General features: G+C 38.4%; 2 long non-coding RNA genes across 2 annotated transcripts; one reads left to right on the top strand and one right to left on the bottom strand.

Annotated features, from left to right (window-relative positions):
• Window positions 1–3,600: 3,600 nt before the first annotated feature.
• On the top strand, window positions 3,601–4,523 carry LOC126910861 (uncharacterized). The gene is made up of 2 exons (XR_007705441.1): window positions 3,601–3,767; window positions 4,186–4,523. It is a non-coding gene; the product is annotated as an uncharacterized LOC126910861 (long non-coding RNA).
• A 1,246-nt stretch (window positions 4,524–5,769) lies between these two features.
• Window positions 5,770–17,044, bottom strand: LOC118266095 (uncharacterized). The gene is made up of 4 exons (XR_004782814.2): window positions 16,746–17,044; window positions 12,833–14,253; window positions 7,838–8,076; window positions 5,770–6,229 (listed from the first exon to the last, which is right to left on the bottom strand). It is a non-coding gene; the product is annotated as an uncharacterized LOC118266095 (long non-coding RNA).
• Between the last annotated feature and the right edge of the window lie 5,878 nt (window positions 17,045–22,922).

Here is a 22,922-nt window from a genome sequence, read left to right as displayed (position 1 = left end):
CGATCTCCGGCCACCGTAAGTGCGGGTCTGCGGACGGTGAGCAAGGGTAGCTCGCCGCCCGACCAGAACCAGACCCGTGCGTGCGGCGCGTCGCGTTCTGCGCGCGCCTCAAAGAGCCATCAGACCACCACAGATGGGGCCCAGTAGGGCTGATGCCTAATCCGGAGCTGCGGACTACCTAGCGGGTTTACCGGGGCTCCGGCTCGACGGGCAGGAGTAGGAACGGGGTGGTTTTTAGTCAGTAAGAGTCTGACACTCCCTCTCGCCTCGCCCAAGGCGGGAGAAGTCATTGGATGATTTTCCACCCTAAAAAAAAAAAAAAAAAAAAAAAAAAACCCAAAAGGTTGGTAACGTAACACCTTTAGTGTTTCAGGTGTGCATGAGCGGCGGCAATTGCATACCATCAGGTGATCTCGTCGAAACGTCTGCTCATTTCTCGAACATTAAAAAAAAAATTACATTAAAAATATATTTAAAAACATCAAGAAATAAACAAACAGTATTTTAATTTTATGTACTTAGGTATTCTATTTAATGTTGTCATTTTGGATTAATGTCTACGGGGGTCCCATTTTATTAGTCACCAGGTGAAACTAGCGTTTGGTTTTCAAAAATACGATAACTTCCTTAATGTATATGAATATTTGGATGCCTGACCTGATAATATGTGGGGATCTCAAAAATATTGTATTATCTGTAATATTCCACTTTTCCAGCAAATAAAATTGATTTGCTTCATCCAGCTTCTTTTCATGATTTCATTATGTTTCAGTCTAAGATTTGCCAAATTTGAATAAGTTTCCAATACTACTAAAGAAACCCTTTATTGAATTTCCAATACCAGCAAAAATTTCGTTTATTTGTTCTTTTATCATACCCACAATGTGATTCTGCACCTCTTTTTTCACATCGTCCCCTTCACCTTGTCCAAGAGATAATTTTAAGGACATAACCTGCAATTTAATTTTTTTTACATTAATAATAAGAATATTTTACTTAACTATTAAGTTTATGTTCACATATTCGGTTAACGAACTCGTACTGGCTTGCAGGTTAAATCGCCCGCTTCTCATGCATGCCTTCTCCGGGTGAGAAGAGATCTTTCCTTAGCACTAGGCACTTATGTTCTTATGGTCGTAGAACTTATGATCACTCAACCCATATTGCAATATAGTTACTATTTACTTAACACAATTTAATATACAAAATGTAATATGTTTTGCGGATCCGGAGCTGCGGACTACCTAGCGGGTTTACCGGGGCTCCGGTTCGAAAAGCAGGAGTAGGAACGGGGTGGTTTTTAGTCAGTAAGAGTCTGACACTCCCTCCCAAGGCGGGAGAATTCATTGGAAGATTTTCCGGCCTCAAAAAAAAAATGACTGCGGTGACTTCAAGACGTCGTAGGTTCTAAATAACAAACATTTGATCATATATTTATTTGTAACTATTGTTCCATTTAAAAAGCCCCATCCAAATAGTATATCTCATGTCGTTATTAAGGGGTGGGCCTTATTTTTGAGGGGGAAAGTCGACCAATCACTTTTCTCACCTTGGGCGAGGCGAGAGGGAGTGTTAGACTCTTACTGACTAAAAACCACCCCGTTCCTACTCCTGCTTTTCGAACCGGAGCCCCGGTAAACCCGCTAGGTAGTCCGCAGCTCCGGATCAGGCATCAGCCCTACTGGGCCCCATCTGTGGTGGTCTGATGGCTCTTTAAGGCGCGCGCGGAACGCGACGCGCCGCACGCACGGGTCTGGTTCTGTTCGGGGGGTGAGCTACCCTTGCTCGCCGTCCGGAGGCCCGCACTTACGGTGGCCTGAGATCGTCTCGCGATCCCCGACGCCCGGAGTGTCTCTCGCGACGGCTGGGGCGTGAGGAGGTTTGTTCTCTCACGCGTCCCGCCTCCTCCTTAGCTAGCATGACTGCTTCGCAGAAGGAGGAGACGGCATCCCAGTCCCCCTCGCTCCGCACCATCATCCGTCGCCGACCACATCCCTGAGGACACGGCGGTGCCCAGCCCATGCAGGGCACACCGCGACCGTATGCTCCACCGTATCCTCCGGGCGGTCCTCGCAGTGATGACACCCGGGCGTTTCCTCCCGCCCAATCAGAAACAGGAACCTACCGAAACTCCCATGTCCGGTAAGCACCTGCGTCAGGTGGTAGGTGAGGACGCCGTGGCGCCTCTCAAGCCACTCCTCAAAGAGGGGACTTACCGCTGCAATGACAGCGAGCCCAGCCCTCGGTTGCGACAGTCGTTGCTGCCATTCCGCCATGAGATCGCGCCGGAGCTCATCCCGCCACGCTCTTATCTGGCGCGGCAGTGGAGTTTCGCCCCGGCGACGCGCGTCGGCGCGCAAACTGAAGACGCGCGCGAGCACCTTCGCCTCCAAATCCCATGGCGGTAGTCCGGCAAGGAGGGTAGCCGCCTCTCCGGAGATCGTGCGATAAGGGGTGGGCCTAAACTCCATACATTTGTTTCGCACTGACCTTTAAGATATAAAAAAAGAAACAATTACCAAGATCAGCAACATAACAATACTCCATTTCTTCATTTCATTAAATGATCAGTTGACACTTGATGTCCCAGCTTTGAAATGATATCGATGATCGATGTCGTCGGTTCACCTAGTGATGCGTCCACGTCTAGCCACGTCTAGTCTCAACCCCTAAACATATAAATCTCGATCTCGATCGATTTCGATCACGATAGCCAGTCTGTCTAACAAGACACAACTTAGGTAAGAACGATCAGGGACTATGAAATTCAGATGGGGTTACTTTGGCAGATAACAGGTAACAAAAATATGTAAATAGTACCTCGAATACGTTTAAGTATAAAACTCCGTTTTTCGATATTTTCTTGGGAATAATATCTATCCATAGAGAGTGCCATGGATACATATAAGGTAAGACTAGGCTTACCTAGTCTTACCTTATACTACTAGACTTACCTAGTCTTACAAAATGTTGACTTTAGAGCTTACTCTAAAGTATCACCTGATAGTAAGCAATCGCCGCCGCCCAAGGACACTTGAAACACCAGAGGCGTTATAAGTGCGTTGCCGGCCTTTCGGGGGTTAGGTTAGTTAATTTAGGGGTTGTTGGGGGATTGGGAAGGGGCGAATTGATCCTCCGTTACTGCATATTCCTTAATGAATTTCTTCCTTCAGGCATTATTGCTAATCAATAATGACATAAGACACATTTAACAATATTGTACATGAAAATGTTTAAATATATAATATTTTTATACAATAATAATCGTCGTTTCAGTCATAAAGTATTTTGGTCTGTTATGGGACGCGCACTGCGATACTCTTGCGCATTCTCATCTTCCAGTAACGGCGGGTTGTAATAGTTCGGCAGCTGCCGCTATAGAAATGGTGCAAATATTACATTTTTGTGCCGTCTGGGCTTGACACTCAAGGTCAGTGAAATCCAAGTGCACATAGTTTATTTAAAAATATAATAAATGCCTGGTCGACCTATGTCATCATCAGAGAGCTGGTCTATTCCTCGGCCAGATGTTAAGATTTTTTTTTTATAAACTTGGGACAACGTAGTAGCAATTTCTCCTGTGTCGTGGGAGTGTTTACAAACATAGGGGAAAGTGGGGTAAACGCGAACGCGGGGTAAACCCGAACCCAATAGTTTTAATATGTTAGAAAGATATAGCCGTATATCACTCGCCGGTAACTCAAAGATCACGCCACCACCAGCGCCAGTCAACGACACGGGAGACGCGGACGCACGTACTTTTCAAGGTATGTCAATTTTAATATTTTCAATGTTTTCGATATAATTTTTTGATAAATTGAACTTGGTGTAGCTTTATTTCTATTGAGAATAGTTATTTAACTTTTGCATAGTGGGAAACTTACATACTAAACCATTCAAATGACAGTGACGCATTTGGTAAAAGTTTTATAACTTAAAATATTTTTTCCATTTAATTTTTTTCGACCCGGTGGGGTAAAGGCGAACGCTGCATGTCGGGTAATCTCGAACGTTCGGCATTACTCCTCTCTCCTTTTTTTGTTAGTTCCCTGTTCATATTTTTTTTCCAACTAGCCACTGGCAAATAGGTTATAGTGTTTTCCAGTCTATGTTGATTTCTTTGTGGCACTAAATTATGTTGTCGGGTGATTTTGATAATGCTAAACATCAAATAAATTGTTTCAGATGCCCCGTAATTATAAAAGAAAAACTGAAACTAAATACAGTTTAGAGGATCTCAAAAAGGCTATGGTCGATGTTCAAACCAAGAAACTCAGCATTGGCAGAGCAGCAAATACTTGTGTTCCAAAAACTACAATTTACCTTAGTAATGTTAGTACGTGATTACCCCACTTGGTGTTCGGCTTTACCCGACATCAGTTGGGTAAAACCGAACACTAAGGGTTTTGTTTTTCGGTCATTTTGTTATATTTTATTTAAAAAAATAATGATGTTGATTAGTAATACGTTAGCTAGATAAGTAAAGTTTATAATTTAATAATTAAAGAAACTCTGTGATTTGATTCCACTGTTTTATTTATATTTTCCCTTAGGTGTTCGTGTTTCCCCCACTTTCCCCTACTAGTTCCCATACACATGACACCCAAAACAACAATTTGTGGATCACACAAAGAATTGTTGCGTGCAGGAATCGAACCTGCGACACGTTTCGCTGTAGTCAGTTGTCCAACCTTGCAGTCTAATAACATTGCCATACAATTTGGCAATGCTGACAGTATTCTGGTTACTTTCCCCATTGACGTCGATGCGGACTTTTTTTTCATACTCTGTGGATAGTAATGTTTAATGTTTAAAACAATAATCAAAGAAAATAATTCATTTTTATTCTTTAGTATAAATATTATGTCTATTATCTTATTATATATTAATTAATTTTGACTCACTTTTAGGCCCTAATACCACACTGTGTAAGGCTTTAATGTAAACATATAAGGCGAATTTAAGTGTCTAAACACACTATGCCGAGGATACGCGACCGAAGTTCGGCATGATTACGCCTGCAATGCTATTTGAATTACTGGCGACACATTATGCCGAAATTACGTTGCGTTAAAGCGTACAGCCGAACTTCGGTCGGCCGTAAGTTCAGCGGCAATTCGGTGGCAACGTATTCTGTAGAACTGTATTGCACAACTGAATTTCTGCCGCGTAAGTTCGGCACTTATGGTGTGTCATATCAGCCGAATACATTGGAACGTAAAATCAGCCGCGGAACTTAGGTCGCATACGTTCGGCAAAGTGGGTTTAGACACTAAGGGTCCGTTCACACAGACCGGCTCGGAGAGGAGAGCAAATTTTTATGACGTTGAAAACACAGTTTTAATTACTTGTAGTACGGTTTATTTTCTAATGTGCACTGTTTTTGTTATTAAAAATGCTTGACGGCGTTTGGTGTGAAATAATAAAAGGAGCTGACCGGCTCTTATCGCGTGCTCTTTCTCGGTCGCGCAGCCGATCGGCTCCGAGCGCATCCGTGTCCAGCCGGTGCATGTGAAATAGTTGGCGACTCCGACTCCAAGCGTATTACGATCCGATTTGTGCGTTCGAGCAGCCGATCGGGTCCGATTGTGTGCTCTTTGTTGCTCGCGCATACGATCGGCTCCGACCGCATCCGCTTCCAGCCGGTTTACTCGTATGTGACATAGTTGGCGACTCGAAGCGACCGACTGCAAGCGTATACCAACCGGTCTGTGTAAAAAGAAAAATACGCGCCGATGCTCTCCAAGCCGGTCTGTGTGAACGGACCCTAAGAGTTGTAACTGCTGATTCCACCACCCGTGCAGTGGTAGACGCTCAAAGCTCTCAATACAAGAAAGGAATCATTATTTATTATTTTTCAAATTTTCAGTAGGTGTTAAATTATTTTTAATAACTAGCGCTCCGTCCCATGTTGTATAATAATACAAAATAGTCCACGATCTATTGTACTTGAATTGCAATCTCGTGTGCATGGTCGCACGTAATGCAAAAGCCATCAAGGAACTTCCAAAGCTCTTTGGTTTCATTTATCTAGTTTCATCACCATTTAGTTTCTGTGTCAGTCTTTTTATACAGCAATTTTAGACCATATGAATTTGAAAAAATGTCCAACATCATCAAAAACATGCGTCATTTCTTTTCCAGCAACATATAGCTGCTCCTTTAGAAACCTTTTTTCCTGCTTAAATGTAGATGGGTCATGTGCTGGAGACAACTTTATGAATATAACCTGCAAATGAAATCAATGTTATTTTACACACACACACACATCGTCACGCATTTTATCCCCGAAGGGGTAGGCAGAGTACACATTACGGCACGTAATGCCACTATGCAATATACACCCACTTTTCACCATTTGTGTTATAAGTCCCATGTAATAGGGGGTGAGCCTATTGCCATATCCCGGGCACGTTACCAGACTCCGTGTTAATACTGAGAAATTTTCGAAAATTCAGTAATACTTTGCCCGACCCGGGAATCTAACCCGAGACCCCTTGTTCAGCAGTCGCACTTTGCGACCACTCGTTTTTTCACAAAGTTTTTTTTTATTTAATAATTAATTTATTTATGTTAACATTTTGTAGTCACTAGTCACCCTTGTGAACAAGTCAAGTCAAAGTCAAGCATTTATTTCAATTAATCCTAAATAAGGCACTTTTGAAACGTCAAATTGAATTGTCCGTCAGTCTGTCTGTCAGTGAAGCTAGGCTACAAGACCGACACACATGGCAATATAGGTACATCATTGGCCCATACTGCTAATCAAAGGCCGATTCTCATATGGTGAGTGTATGAACGTGAATCACCAAGCTTGATGCTTGCTCAAGGCGAATTGGCCATTAAAATTATAAGGCCTATATATAAGATAAAAACTTCAAGGAAAACGTTTAATAGCCGACGCCGTGGAATCAGTCGCTGCATTTCAAAAGGTGGTCATATAAACTCTAAGGACAAATGGATCGGTAGTGCTTTTTTCGGTGGTTCTATTCGGTTGCATGTATTGTTTTTTTTACAAGACTACAATATTCTTTGTCTATCCATTTTTAAAGAACTTTGACAGTCGCTCACGCAATATTACGTTAGCCCAAGTCATCATAGTCCCCTGTCACTCTTGTGGTCATTCAACCGTGATCATTGACGTGTAAAAGTGTTATTTTATAACCTATTTGCAAAATAAATATCATTTATCATTTAAACCATGACAATATAGTTAGTATTTACCCATAATAAATAAGATATACAGTATGGGGAAACCTCTTGTGACTTAATTTAAATCACATATTTGTTATCATCTTGGCTGACAATATACGAAAAATGAGCGAAATAGGGCCAGTAGATAAGCCAAAAAGTGCATTCTTCTCTTTGATCTAATTTGAATACTCTTTACAAATACGGTATTGTAACTGCCGCGCCATACGTCCGTAACATACCTAGACAACCTACAACATTACAGCTCTTCTGGGATCAAGAAACATGGAACTGTTCATACAGAATTTAATACTTGATTAATTTAATTATTTACTATGTCTGAAAATTTCATTTATTTAATTTTCTGTTTGCATTAAAAATTATGTTGTATTATGCTTCTGTGGACTAGTAATACTTTGTAGTTTCATTTAAGTCATATGAGTGATCTCCATACTGTACAATAATATTTTAAGATTGATTTATTTATTTAAATTGATTCAACATGAACTGTCCGCCAGTATAATGATAAAGCGGTAGATGTAAAGTTACAGTAGAGAAAACATAAAGTAAATAAAAGAAGTTTAAGTGATAATAATTAAATATCTAATAATAAAGGCAAAAGTAAAAAGATAATAAAAACAATTACCAATATCAACAATATTACAATACTCCATTTCTTCATTTCATTAAATGATCAGTTGACACTTGATGTCCCAGCTTTGAAATGTTATTTAGATTGTTGGTGATCAGCAGGAATCATGAGATATATACAACGCTGCACTGTCTAGTTCACGTCACTTCCATCTGCTGATAATTTAAAGTTTAACACGGAATAATCCATATGGATAACCACACGGACTAATGGTCCCAACGTAAAAGCGAATTCTGTAGAAGAAAATTAACAATAATTTAGCCTACACAATATTATGGTCCTTACAACAATTCCCATTGAAAGTAACTGACTCATTCATGGTTGTTTGGGTATTTACATTATCGTCTAACAGTCGCACTCAGAGACATTTAATAATTACTTAAACTATTCCTTAGTAACGATTTAGTATAGAAAACAAGTTTAAGTGTGGGAGAGCCATGCTTCGGCACGAATGGGCCGTCTCGACCGGAGTGATACCACGGCCTCACCGAAAATCGACGTGAAACAACGCTTGCGTTGTGTTTCGTTGTGTGAATGAGGTTACCAGAGGCCCAATACCTCTCTTCCCAATCTTCCCAATCCCCGATTCCCCAACAACCCCTAAATTCCTAACCCCCAAAAGGCATTGCACTTGTAACGCCTCTGGTGTTTTAAGTGTCCATGGCGATTGCTTACGATCAGGTGATACGTCTGCTCGTTTACCGGAGTGTTCTATAAAAAAACAAATGCTGAGGGCAGGATTAAGTAACTATTAAATGACGGTACGGTGGTAAGTGTCTTCCATGTTTATATATTCACTTTGGTGTGACAAAATAAATATGTTTGTATCTTTACTATGGGAATGAAACTTAGAACACAAAACATAACGTACTAGTATTATTTTAGGCACTTTTAAATAACCATTATCTTATGCTATGTAATAATATCTGTCTTACTTTCACAAGCAACAGTATTCACAGAAATAATGTAAATCAACATCACCCACGCTTAGTACAATTTTGGTCTTAATTCAGAAATTAAGCCAAGATGACGTATTAAGCATTTTTTATATTGGCACCAAAACTGTGGAACCACTAACTTCGGTTCTGTTCAAGGTTTAAATAAAGTAAAACAACAAGAGTAGCCTTCTGGGAAATTCTACAAAATAAATAAAGTCTACAAAATTAAGCAATTTTTTTTTATTCCTAGAATTTTTAGGGATTTTATAACGCACACGAGGATCGCGCGACGATCTCCGGCCACCGTTAGTACGGGCCTGCGGACGGCGAGCAAGGGTAGCTCACCGCCCGAACAGAACCAGACCCGTGCGTGTGGCGCGTCACGTTCCGCGCGCGCCTCAAAGAGCCATCAGACCACCACAGATGGGGCCCAGTAGGGCTGATGCCTGATCCGGAGCTGCGGACTACCTAGCGGGTTTACCGGGGCTCCGGCTCGAAGAGCAGAAGAAGGAACGGGGTCGTTTTTGGTCAATAAGAGTCTGACACTCCCTCTCGCCTCGCCCAAGGCGGGAGAAGTCATTGGATGATTTTCCCCCCTCAAAAAAAAAAAAAAAGCGTATGTCAGTCCCATCGTACCCTAATACAGTGTAGTTATACATCAAACCAATGGAATCAATTGATCAAGGCCATGAAGCTGATCAACTTTCTTGCATCGCTACCTAGCTTACTTAATATCTTGTGGAATGTGCCTATATCGTTTTTGTTCAACATCAAAGCCCTGAACAACGTACTCCTATCAGGCTCAAATCGGACACATTCAATCAACGGGTGGTGCAGGTCTTCTATAACTCCACACACTTCACAATTTGGAGATGTTATTTAAATCAAGCAATGAATACCTAATACTTTGATATCTAACGTGTAATCCGCAAACGTAGACTCAAAATCGATAATTACATATTTAAGTAAAGGTTTTGCTACACTTAACTTTAATTATCATTAAAGCAAGATAAATTTAAAAGTTTTAAAGTTTTACTAAGGAACGACTATACTAATAAATAAATTATTTTATTTATTTATTTACTTAACTAGCTTCCGCCCGCGACTCCGTCCGCGCGGATGTCGGTCTTCGCGTGGATGTTTTATTTCTCCATTTTGAGTACCGTAACTCTGACAATGACATCTTTCTAAATAGGTATCTATTGGACCAAAATACGGCTAGGCCTGTGGCTAGGCCCATAATAATTAAAGAGATCCCTCTATTGAGCTACTGCTGATGAGCTCGCGTTCTGTAGTATAAAACTGAAAAAATAAGTTTTTTTACGTATTTTCCAAGATAAAAAGTATCCTATTTTATGCCCAGGATAATAAGGTATACCAAGTTGCAATCGAACCGTTAGTTTTCACGTGATGCCTGATCATACAGAAAGATAAAAAAAACACATATTTGGGTTGGTATCGATCCAGTAACACCCCCCTCTTTATTTATTCAATATTTTCAATGTACAGAATTGACCCTTCTACAGAGTTATTACAATGTATAGATATAAATCATTTAGGTTGGATACCTACTTACTATTCCGCCGCAAACGAACGTTATTACTTATACAAAATTTGCTAACTTTCGCTTAATCCCGGAAATATCGAAAATATCGGATTACCGAAAATACTGGTTTTGCTTAAATGATCCGGTATTGCGACCCCTAGATTCAGTATTCACGCACGATGGCTTATTATCGTAATTCATGTGTATATCTTTAGTGTTTCTGTACCGATTTCTATGAGTCTTTTTTTATTATTAAACAGGTAATAATGTTAACATTTTTTTAATCAGGGATGAATGAGAGTGTTGTAAACGTAAGAGTAGACAAATACAATCAGAAAGTTCCGAACTGCTAAGCTATCGGGAGTTATACGTGTTATTGTGAGTCAACCATAAAAAATAGACATTTACTGTCGTGGAATATTTTTTAAACAATTTTAGGGAGAACATTTCCGTCATACATTATTTCTGTGTAGCTTTAACCATTAAGGCTGCACACGCGACGGAAGCTTAAAAAATGGAGTAAGTTCTCCTGTTTTCCCAACGTTTCTCTTCACTGCTCTGCTCCTATTGATCGTAGCGTGATGAAAAGTATACTTTGACCTGCCCAGGAGTATGAAGAACAATTGTACCAAGTTTCGTTGAAATCTGTCGAGTGGTTTTTATTTCTATAAAGAACATACAGACACAGACAGACAAAAAAATTTCTGACTACATTTTTGGTGTCAGTATCGATCACTAATCACCCGCTGATAGTTATTTTGAAAATATATTTCATGTACAGAATTGACTTCTCTACAGATTTATTATAAGTATAGATAAGGGTCTCTAACAAGGAATACACATTGAAAACACGAATAACAATACAATCAATATATTAAAATTATGTGCTTCCTCAATTATAGGAGGCCAGACACCATGCAAAAAATTATAAAAACATACAAAATGTCACAAACTAAAAAATACAACATATAAAAGTACATAGAACAAAAAAAAATGTAAAATATGGCAAACATCTATTAAAACATAATCGGACAAATTCAAGCACAATCAAACAACAACAAATAACAATAATAACTATAACTAAAATATTTACAACTTAGAACTACCTTAAAATAAATTTAAAAAGAAATAACAAACTATAACTAAACTTTGACCAAAGTAGTAGCCAGACTTTCGGTTACCTGAAGCGTCATAGTTACTCTTTACAATATCTTTGTAAAGCAGATGTGCACTTGGAGCCCATGGCCCTAAAGTTTCAATCCCAAACGGTTCGAAACTATAATTAGCAATTAGGCTTAATTATTATTATACTTTCGCCTCTTGAGGTTCTCGGCAGCAGCAACAACAGCACCGGCTTGACACGCTGGGCTTGGAACATGAATGACGCAAGTGGCGTCCCATACTAAAGGCCTACCCAGCTTCCAAGGGAATAGTGGTGCCGTCAGGGGCCTTAGTCTGCTATTACAATTGTGTCAGAATGGTCGATCACTGAGCAGTGCGAGAGGGACGGAGCTATACAACCTTCATAGCCCCGTCCCTCTCGCACTGCTCAGTGATCGACCATTCTGACACAATTGTAATAGCAGATAAGGCCCCCTGGTCTCTTACCATCGTTGCGTACCAAGCCATTAGGCTCTAAGGTAACTGGACCACCGACGGAGACAAAAGCTCGAAGAATAATGTCTTTAATGGTAGCGTGTCAAGCAAAACGGCCCGCACTACGGCTACACGAGAGGCCGTGGTGGTCGCGTAATGCAAGGCGTGTGCTGTAGTTAGGCTCTCATAATATTTTTTATAATAATTATTAATGATCCTTCATTTTACTAATAGGAACGACTTAAGTACCTAACCATTAACTGACTCTGAGTGTGGAAAATAGTGATGTTATGTTTCAATCTATCATAATTAATATTCTTAAAAATTTATTATTTTAATAAATTTATTATTTTAATATATATATATTTTTCAATCTTTTATTAATTAATTTGGGGTTTTCATCCCAATGGATACGTCAATAAATTTTTACACTTATGCTCAATACTCAATAAATTCACTGCTATACAGTCATTTTGCGGAAGGCATACTTGAAGTCGATTTTGTATAAGACGAGTGTGCTGATAACGGGAAAAATACCAGAATGGTCAAATTGACTCCAGTTTTTGAGATAAACGCTTCTAACATTTTCCATAAAATGCTTCCATAAATGGGCCAAAAGATGTATTTAAAATCTATTTTTATTGTTATCTTTACAAAAATACACAAAACAATAATAGTTTGGGGTACCTTTAACTAGAATAAATAAATGAAGATCATGAAAAACTTTTTCTTTGGGATTTCCTCTTATTTACTTTGTCAGGACAATCTATTTTCAAGGTCCAACAAACAAAAAAAAATGTTTTTACAAACTCTGTGATCTCTTTTCTTTGCTTTTGTAAACTAAACTTGCCACAAATAAAGCAAAAACTGTTAGGAATACTTTAAACAAAGTTTACGTGGAAAACTCACGTTTTTGAAAGGAAAAATTCACTTTAACACAAAACAACCGATTTATAACTGATAACTTCAGGGTCTGATAGCTATAAAGTTAAGTTGTTGCAAATAAATCCGTGAAAAGATAACAAACGTAAGTGAAAACAAATCAATGAACCATAATGTTTGAAATTTTCAATTATTTCTTAGTTCCGTTCATCTCAATAACCAGAGTAAATCAAAAATATATAAGCATGCAGCGTGAACGTCTAATATGAGTATTAACAAAAACCATTAACAAAATCCCTGCCGCAGATGTTTTTTTTTTTTTTTGTATATATAGCAGTGTTATTTATTGCTTTTCACATATAGGGCTTAGGTGGTAATCTTAACTATGAAACTATGACACAATGTAGACCCTGCTGGGCACAACAATATAAGTTTAGGAGAGAACACACTTTTACATGACAATGACACATGCAAGAATGCATACATACTTAGGCTACAATCATTGTTAAAATCATAAATAATCAAAATTAAAGTCAAATTTAAACAAAATTAAAATTAGAAGTAGTCAAACATACATTATGAAATATTGAAAGATAGTATGTCAAAAATGAATCAATTATATTTTTATTGTTTAATTTAATAGAAGTACGATCGATCTTTCATATTGTATATAATGGTGTCTTACAAAAACCTTTTTGTCGTCATTGATTCGTCACTGCATTACGCAGTCTCACGCTATTCCGAAAGTTCTTGAGATATTATTATATTTTCTAATCCAGTGACTACAAATTCTAATTATTTTTAATCGATATGACTTAGAAATCGGTTACAAACAGAAATCGATCTTATTTACCTCACAGTACATAGCAACTGTCAGAGTTGACGTCTTAGATTATGCGGACTATAATTACGTTTTGACAGGGCCATCATTTTAAAATCCTCGAAAACTACGAGCAAGACAGCCATGACGATAAAGTCGAAAATTTTGTACGGTAGCCATCTGGGGCCTTAGTCTGCTATTACAATTGTGTCAGAATGGTCGATCACTGAGCAGTGCGAGAGGGACGGAGCTATACAACCTACATAGCTCCGTCCCTCTCGCACTGCTCGACCATTCTGACACAATTGTAATAGCAAACTAAGGCCCGATGGTTACATTTTAACAGCACCATCAGTTTTACTAGCCTCAGAAACCACGAATACAACTCCAGGGACGAAGAGCATCACTCCGGCGGCTGATAGTAGGACCAGTTGGGATGATAAGAATAACCGCTACTACTTTTTCCGGGCATACTGTTGCATATTGTTTCAACTACACCTTCCGCCATTTTATAAAGCATTCTTATTGCTGTTCCAATTGCTATTAATCCTTTTCCAGCGGCAATAACTACCGTTTTTATCATATCCATAACTTGTTTTTGTGCTAGAGAGAATTTTATAAACATAACCTGTAAGTGAAATGTTTTTATTTCAATATGAATGCTTAGTTATATTATGGTTATGTAAGCAATAAGAAACACATAATTTTATTAACTTTCGTGAGACATACTAAATTGATTATTAAGCTATTGCATAGCTTCTATCGCGGGCCTTGAGCGTGGAGACCGAATCCAGAAATTCCGTAACGAAAAAAACCTAACACCTCCCACTCTTAAAACAATTTGACAGTTCATAATTGAAGTGGCGCCGTCTGGCAGATTGACAAAAATTTTCAATCAAAACTTGAGAGGTGGCGTTACTATCGCATATGTTCGAAAAATGTGATACATCTATATCTATACTTATAATAAATCTGTAGAGAGGTCAATTCTGTACATGAAATATATTTCCAAAATAATTATCAGCGGGTGATTAGTGATCGATACTGACGCCAAAAATGCAATCAGATTTTTTTTTGTTTGTCTGTCTGTGTGTCTGTCTGTCTGTGTGTCTGTCTGTATGTCTGTCTGTCTGTCTGTCTGTCTGTCTGTCTGTCTGTCTGTCTGTCTGTCTGTCTGTCTGTCTGTCTGTCTGTCTGTCTGTCTGTCTGTCTGTATGTTCTTTATAGAAACAAAAACCACTCGACAGATTTCAACGAAACTTGGTACAATTGTTCTTCATACTCTTGGGCAGGTTTTAATATACTTTTCATCACGCTACGATTAATAGGAGCAGAGCAGTGAAGGGAAATGTTGGCAAAACAGGAGAACTTACTCCATTTTTTAAGCTTCCGTCGCGTGTGCAGCCTTAATGGTTAAAGCTACACAGAAATCATGTATGACTGAAATGTTCTTAAAATTGTTTAAAAATATTCCCCGACAGCAAATGTCTATCTTTTATGGTTGACTCACAATAACACGTATAACTCCCGATAGCTTAGCAGTACGGAGCTTTCTGATTATATTTGCCTACTCTTACGTTTATAACGCTCTTATTCATTCAATCATATTATAATAAATCTGTAGAAGGATCAATTCTGTAAATTAAAAATATTGAAAGAATAAATAGCAGAGGGTGTGTTGGATTGATACCAAACCCAAATATGTGATTAATTTTTTTTTGTCTGTCTGTCTGTATGTTCAGGCATCACGTAAAAACTAACGGTTCGATTTCGATGAAACTTGGTATAATTATGCCTTATTATCCTGGTCATAAAAAAAATAGGATACCTTTTATCATGAAAAAATACGTAGAAAAAAATCTTTATTTTTCAGTTTTATTCTACAGAACGCGAGCTCAACAGCAGTAGCTCAATAGAGTGATCTCCTTAATTATTATGGGCCTCGCCGTATTTGGATCCAATATATTATAAGATGTCATTGTCAGAGTTACTCAAAATGGAGAAATAAAACTTCCACGCGAAGACCGACATCCGTCCTTTGGTGTACTTTCATAGTGCATACAGGGATAATCGCAGGCTGATGTTCTATTACATTTACATCAAAATTGTTCAACGGACCTCTGCGAGTTGGCTTCGGCCCCTCGTACGCCTTCCAAAGGTCCGGGACCCTGAGGTCCCGAGATAGGAAAAGAATTTAATAATAATCACGTACTTCTTTTATCTTAAGAATTAAATTAATAATTTCTTTAAACTTTATTTTAACTACTAGTCACAAATTTCAACTGACAATACAATAATTTCGAATTTTAAAATGGCTGCAACATTTTTAAAAATGAATAATGATCCACAAGAATCTACAACAAAATATGGAACCACCATTGACGCGGTATTTTCCAGATATTTAGAAGATATCAACTCTCAAACTTATGTTTCTTATTTCAATGACTATAAACCTACAGTTTCAATGATAAATATTCCCGAAGAACCGACATGTATTGAAAGATAATAAAAGAAAAAAAATATCGGTCACCATGCTCAAAGTGTAACTTGAATTAATATCAAAGAAAAAAACAAAGAAAATACTGCATAAATAAAATAAAAATATAAATGTACCTAATTGCATAAATTAATAAAAAAATGCTATGCAATAGCTTTACCGCGGCAGTCTCCGAGTGCCACACGTATTTTATGTTATCGGCTTACTCACATATAAAATAACAACAACATAATAATAACAACATATATAATAACTGTTTACATATAAAAGCTAATCGGTATCCCACGTTTTGCCTTTCAAAAAATAAGTTATGTCTAGCAGGCCTGGGCTCTTACTCTATATGATATATTTTCAATTATGCTAATAATAAACAAGTACCGTATGTTTATGTCACAGGTTTTGGAAAATCGATCTAAACTATAATGTCGTCAGAATCGATTCGGTACTCAAATTATAATTACTGTGAAATAAATTAATATTGTGGTTAAAAAAATATACAATTACACTGGGGTTTTACCCAACAGTACCCGTCCCCAGAAGGTCTCATGATAAAACCTATTATATGTCCTTTTCGGGTCGCAAACCTTTGTTGTGCCGAGTTATAATATAATTAAAACAATTACCAATATCAGCAACATTGTAATGTTAAATTTCATCATTTTAATAAAAAATGAATTGACACTTGATGTCCCAGATTTGAAATGTTTTTTAGATTGTTGGTGATCAGCAGGAATCATGAGATATATACAACGCTGCACTGTCTAGTTCACGTCACTTCCTACTGCTCATAATTTAAAGTTTAAAACAGATCAATCTATATGGATAGCTGCCCGGACTAATGGTCTCAACGTAAAAGATAATTCAGTACAAAAAAAATGACAAATGATCCAAGAATAGGCTCCATTGCATTTAACTGACTCAGCCTCAGTTGTTTATGTTAAAACACAAGCGTAACCGGTTATTGTCAAATTACTATTATCCGTCATGTTTATTATTCCTTATCTATATAAATAAATAGCTATAACAATCAATCGTTTGTTTTATGACTATCAATAGTTTGGTTTTCGGCGGGAGGAAACGTTCGGGTGTCATCATTGCGAGGACCACCCGGAGAACACGGTGGAGCATACAGTGGCGGCGTGCCTTACATGGGCTGAGTACCGTGTCCATATAGGGATGTGATCGGCGACAGTAACCTCTCGCGTCCGGCTCTGATTCAGGCCATGGTGCGGAGCGAGGGGGAATGGGGCAACGTCTTCTCCTTCGGTGAAGTAGTCATGCTAGCTAAGAAGGAGGCGGAGTGCGTGAAGGAACGGTCTTCCGCACGCCCCAGCTGCCGCAGAAAACACTGCGTGTGTCGAGGATCGTGAGAAAATCTCCGAAGTGCGGGTCCGCGGACGGCGAGAAGGCTAGCTCGCTGCCCGACCAAAACTAGACCCGTGCGTACGGCGCGTCGCGTTCCGCGCGCGCCTTCAAGACCAAGAACACCACACATGGAGCCCAGTAGGGCTAATGCCCGATCCGGAGCTGCGGACCACGTAACAGGTCAGATTACACATACACTGTATGCATACGATGTTGTATAGAATACATTATGTTTGGCGTTTGTTTAGTATGAGAAAATCAATCGGAACCTGGGCGGTCTTTCTTACAATGACACATCGACTATAGATACATCGAAGTGTTGAAGTGTTTGTATAACAACGCCCGCATGCGCATCCGACCACCAAACCAATCAAGGTGCAACAAAAAGTGAAACAGGGAGACGTGGTATCTCCGAAACGTTTTTAACTCTTGGACTGGAGCGGACTCGGCATCAATACTAATGGCGAATACATCACTCATCTCCGTTTTGCCGATGACATACTTGTAATTGCTGAGGCTCTTAAAAATCTGAACAATATGCTCAGCGACCTCAATACCGTTTCCCAACAGGTGGGCCTTTAAATGTACGTGGACAAGACCTGTTATCGTTGGGAACAATATCTTCGAAATTGTAGACCACTACATAGGTATAGGGCAGATTATCCAGCGAGGCAGCTCCAACTTTGATGAAGAGGTTGCCCAAAGAATTGACCTCGGGTGGACATTCCGGTAGTAACCTGACTGGGCTGGTGACAATGATGATGATGTACTGATTTGTTTTAAACATTTAGACTATATATCAATAAGTCAACATACGTACCACAGCGATGTACTCACATTCAAAGGAGATGGCTAAATGACTGACCCAGGCATAATAACAAGAATACGAATTTCACGCTAACCCGTATCATTTAAATATTCACTTATGAATTATTTTGTGTTTAACTAATTCTTATAACTTGGTGAACAAAAATTAACAAAAATAAGTTTCATAATTGATTTTTTTCTGTTGTGGTTTGACATGACAACACGGAAGTAGGTACTGCAAGCTATTATTAGGACATTAGTTTCCCCGAAAATCAAATCGAAATAATTAAACGAACATCAATTTTTAATAACAGTAATATAATGATTTTTTTCTGAAACCAAATAATTGTAAATGTTTTGATCGACACAAAATATATATTTTATATAAGATTGCACAATCTTACTATATATTTTGTGTCTGTCCTTGGTTACTTTGTGTTCATTATCTAGTATAAGCAGAATTGTTTACCTATCTATCTCATATATAAATAACTTTCGGCTCAGGTACATCAAAACGCCTTGATAAAAGTTCACAGCAATGTTGTGGTTTGAAGTTTTTGTAACGTTGTTTGACGTAGGAACGCTACTTTATTTTCAGGATTGCGCAGATATGCCAAGTTTCTGGACCTTCTTAATTACAAAATATCAATTTTTAATTATGCGGCTTTATTTATTGCTAGGTACCATATTTATACAATATTTATTTGTACGGGTTACGACGTCCATACTTTGGTTTAGCCATGTCCTTTCTCTAGGTTTATTTTCAACACAATTATTAATATCATGGGAAAAGAAAACTTGATTTCGACTCGAAGTAAGTTTGTAAATCCCAATGTGTAAACACTTTTAGTAATAAATGGCTCTAGAATAGTAAGTTTCCAAGAGCGTAAAGATAACACTAAAACTGCAATTCTGACCACTGATAATTTTTAATTAGTTTTCAGAACGTTTAAAATCCTCCGTACGGTAGGTCTGTCATTCTTTATTGAATAAAACCATGGATTGGATACTCACCTTTACTATTCTCCTAGTCTTAATAGCTACGGGGTTCACAGACTGTGGCTATAAAAGTGATAAAAGTGAATATACCAACTCCTGGAAGCCAGTGAAACCTGCCAAAGTCACGCCAAAATACGACGACATATACAATTATAATGCTGGAGAAAAACCTTATGGAGTACCTCTATATGGTCAAGGAATCTACACGTCTCCCTATTATGCGTATGGTGAGATTAAGCCAGTGTATCAACCACTGTATAAGCCCTATCTATCTTACAATAATGGCAATTATTATACCAAGAAAGAAGATAAGGATAAACTTTATGTCGCGTATTTCAAGAATTAATTGTGAGTGTTTTGATTAAATTAAATAATGAAATAATGTCAGCTCTATGTATATTTTTTTAATGAAAAGATATAATTATAAAAATATTATAGCGCGGGAATTGAAAAGTGAACGTAATTTGTTCTATGGTCTGTGGTTGTACAGTCACGCAGGAGGCCAATAAGCGCGCGAGCCACCACGCCCGACCGCCCGCAACCCCGGCCGCCAACGCAGGGGATGCGGAAGAGAGAGGACCCTGACCACACACGCGTACGGATGTGTCGTGAAATCCTCCACAGTTCTTTTTTTTTTAGGGCAGAAAATCATCCAATAACTTGCAAGAAATCATCCAGCCTTGGGTGAGGCGGGAGGGAGTGTCAGACTCTTACTGACTAAAAACCACCCCGTGCCTACTCCTGCTTTTCGTGCCGGAGCCCCGGTAAACCCGCTAGGTAGTCTGCAGCTCCGGATCAGACATCAGCCTAACTGGGCCCCATCTGTAGTGGTCTGATGGTTCTCTGAGGCGCGCGCGGATCCTCCACAGTCCTGTGTTCGAACGTTCGAAGTTTTATGTCGGTCGATAATGTAATGTGATTAAAGAACTTTTAATAAATGTGTTTACTCTAAAGCATATTGCCTTTAAAGTATTTTCTTTCCCTCTCCCTCTCTCTCTCTCTCTCTCTCTCTGGTCTCTTTTTATGTCTGAGGATCGTGGTCAGCTTCAGGATTGCACCTGGAGCGAATGATTTGATGACCGTGTCTCTTACAACCGTGTGAAATTTTTAGGACGAGTCTTTCACCTGATTGGTCCATTTCATTGGGGAACGTCCATGCGATCTCTTGCCTTTGGTGTCCCCAACCACAATCAGCTTTTCTAAGTTCTCCCCGCCTGTACGAATTGTGTGGCCAAAGTATGAAAGAGTAAGTAAAGCAAGCAAATGGCGATCAACCGAGTTTTTACAACAAGTATGGCAAGGATTGATGCCTTGGTGCGCTTTGCTCTCCAAGGTATTCTTAGCATACGTCTCCAGCACCACATCTCAAACACATTTAAAATGCTTCAGAGAGTCCTATTATGAAGCTTTGTGAACCTTAGCTTCGCCTTACTAATATCAAACAATTCTGCATTACTGGGGCACCACATGTTGCTATTAGAATTTGGTAAGGCGCGCCATATTTAGAACTTTAAAGTGTTTAATAAAAGTTTTGGCTCATGGAAGGCGTCTGATTTTTATGACTTAAGAGATACATTTATATAATGCATAAAATCAGTAAAATTTTACTTGCTCTGATTTCTAGTTACCTTTCTTACCTGGTACCTGCGCAGTGTCACCGGGCAAGCTCCACAAATATTCAGGTATTAAAAATAAAATCACTAAAATAAGAGAGTCTTAGGACAGATTTTATGAGAGACAAATAGTAGGAGGATTTATTTACTACTAACAGAAATAATTGGCATATCCCGAGTTATATCCAAAAACTATTAGTCCTTGAAAACCTAGATTATTTCATTTCTGAACAGGTCCGCTCAAACTTTTGTGGTTCTTTCCTCAAAAGACCACTACAGAACCAACTTACACGGCTCTCCGACATCTTTAATTGATTTCGTCTTCACTTTAATAGAGACTATAACCTCTGAGTTTATAGGAAATTCCGGCCTCATCTAGTTATTTAAAAGATTGACTTGTAAAAGAGTTACATTGAAACTTATTTGCAAAAGTAAATAACATTTATCATTTTGTTCATCGAGATCAACACTTGCCGATATGGTCTACAAAGCTAGCCTAGTTGTATATTTAGTAACTAACTGATAAATAAATAATTATTGCGGTGCGTCTATCTCAATAAGGTTAGTGGTTGTTGACGCATTCACGGGTAAGAATCACGATCTTATTAAGTAATTACAATGTTATTTCACTTGAAGTAATCAGTCAAGGTTGAGAGGAAATTATATCAGACGTGTAAATTATCATTAAGGTCGAATACCTAAGTACTACATATGCATGTAAAAATGTTCGAGGATACAGTTAGCACATATAAAACATATAGAAGCTATAAAGATAATGTCATCAAAAGAATCATTCCTTAAGATAGATAGATACATTGATGAAAAACAAAATATTTTATTTATTTATCGTAAAAATAAAATAAGTCTGACTAAAACAGACTGCCTCGTTGGTCGAGTGGTCGCAAATTCAATAAAAAAAATCTCAGCAATAGCACGGAGCCTGGAATTGCATCCGGTATATGGTAATAGGCTCATCCCCTATTACATGGAACTTATAACTCAAATGGTGAAAACTGGGTGTACATTGTACAGTGGCATTACGTGCCGTATTATGCACCTCTGTCCCTTCGAAGATAAAATAACTAAAGGGTAGTAATAGTCTTAAGCTAAAAAATATCCCAATCGCCACTTGTTAACTAACCAACCCAATATTATTATGTAAGGTACCTACATTCAAATTTCTTTAATAAATTACTAATGGTAAGTAAAAACCCATAAAAACGCCAACACTTTTTGCTTGAGAGTAAGTACCATTACGAGTGATGACCAGCAAAGATAAGTATTAAAGTTGAACATGTTTGCTTACATCACAAGTGAGTAGATATAATATTATGATGAAGAATATGCCACGTGCAACCATAAAAACATCAAATAAGTAACAATATCAAAAAACTAACAACTCACACGAGACCACAAAATACTTTATCCGTTTTCATTACAATAACTCATAAATATGTAGTTGCCTCGTTGGTTGAGTTCAAGTTCAATAAAAAAGAAATTATAGCTCAGTAATATTAGGCAAAATAATACTAGGTTTTTTCGAAAAATTTCTCATTAGTAGTACGGTATTTGAAATCGTGACTTTGAATCGTTACATGGGACAGATGGCGCAAATGGTGAAAAGTGGGTGTACCTAGTATTGCGGCGTTTAGAACTGTAATGTGCCTACCCCATCGGAGATAAAAGGCGTGACATTGCTTTCCACTTAACTTTCCAGACCACAATCTACCCCTGTTTCAGATTTCATCCCGATCCGTAATTCGTTTTGTCGTAATTATATAACAAACATGCGCACAAACACATAAATTAACCGATTTATAATATTGACATAATAATATCAACGTGTGGATATTATTGCAAATCGTCTTACACAGAGGAAGCCCTTGTTTGTTGGCGCTGGGAAAATACTTCATGTATCGTCCTTCCTTCGGGGGACAAGAGGGATATGTTAAACTCTTCAGGACAATCCCAGCATACCAACTAAAAACACAGAGGAGGCCCTGGGTCCAACAGTAG

Source organism: Spodoptera frugiperda, chromosome 7 (assembly GCF_023101765.2).
Source record: "Spodoptera frugiperda isolate SF20-4 chromosome 7, AGI-APGP_CSIRO_Sfru_2.0, whole genome shotgun sequence".
Classification (NCBI taxonomy): Eukaryota; Metazoa; Arthropoda; class Insecta; order Lepidoptera; family Noctuidae; genus Spodoptera; species Spodoptera frugiperda.
This window is presented reverse-complemented; position numbering and strand designations above follow the sequence as displayed.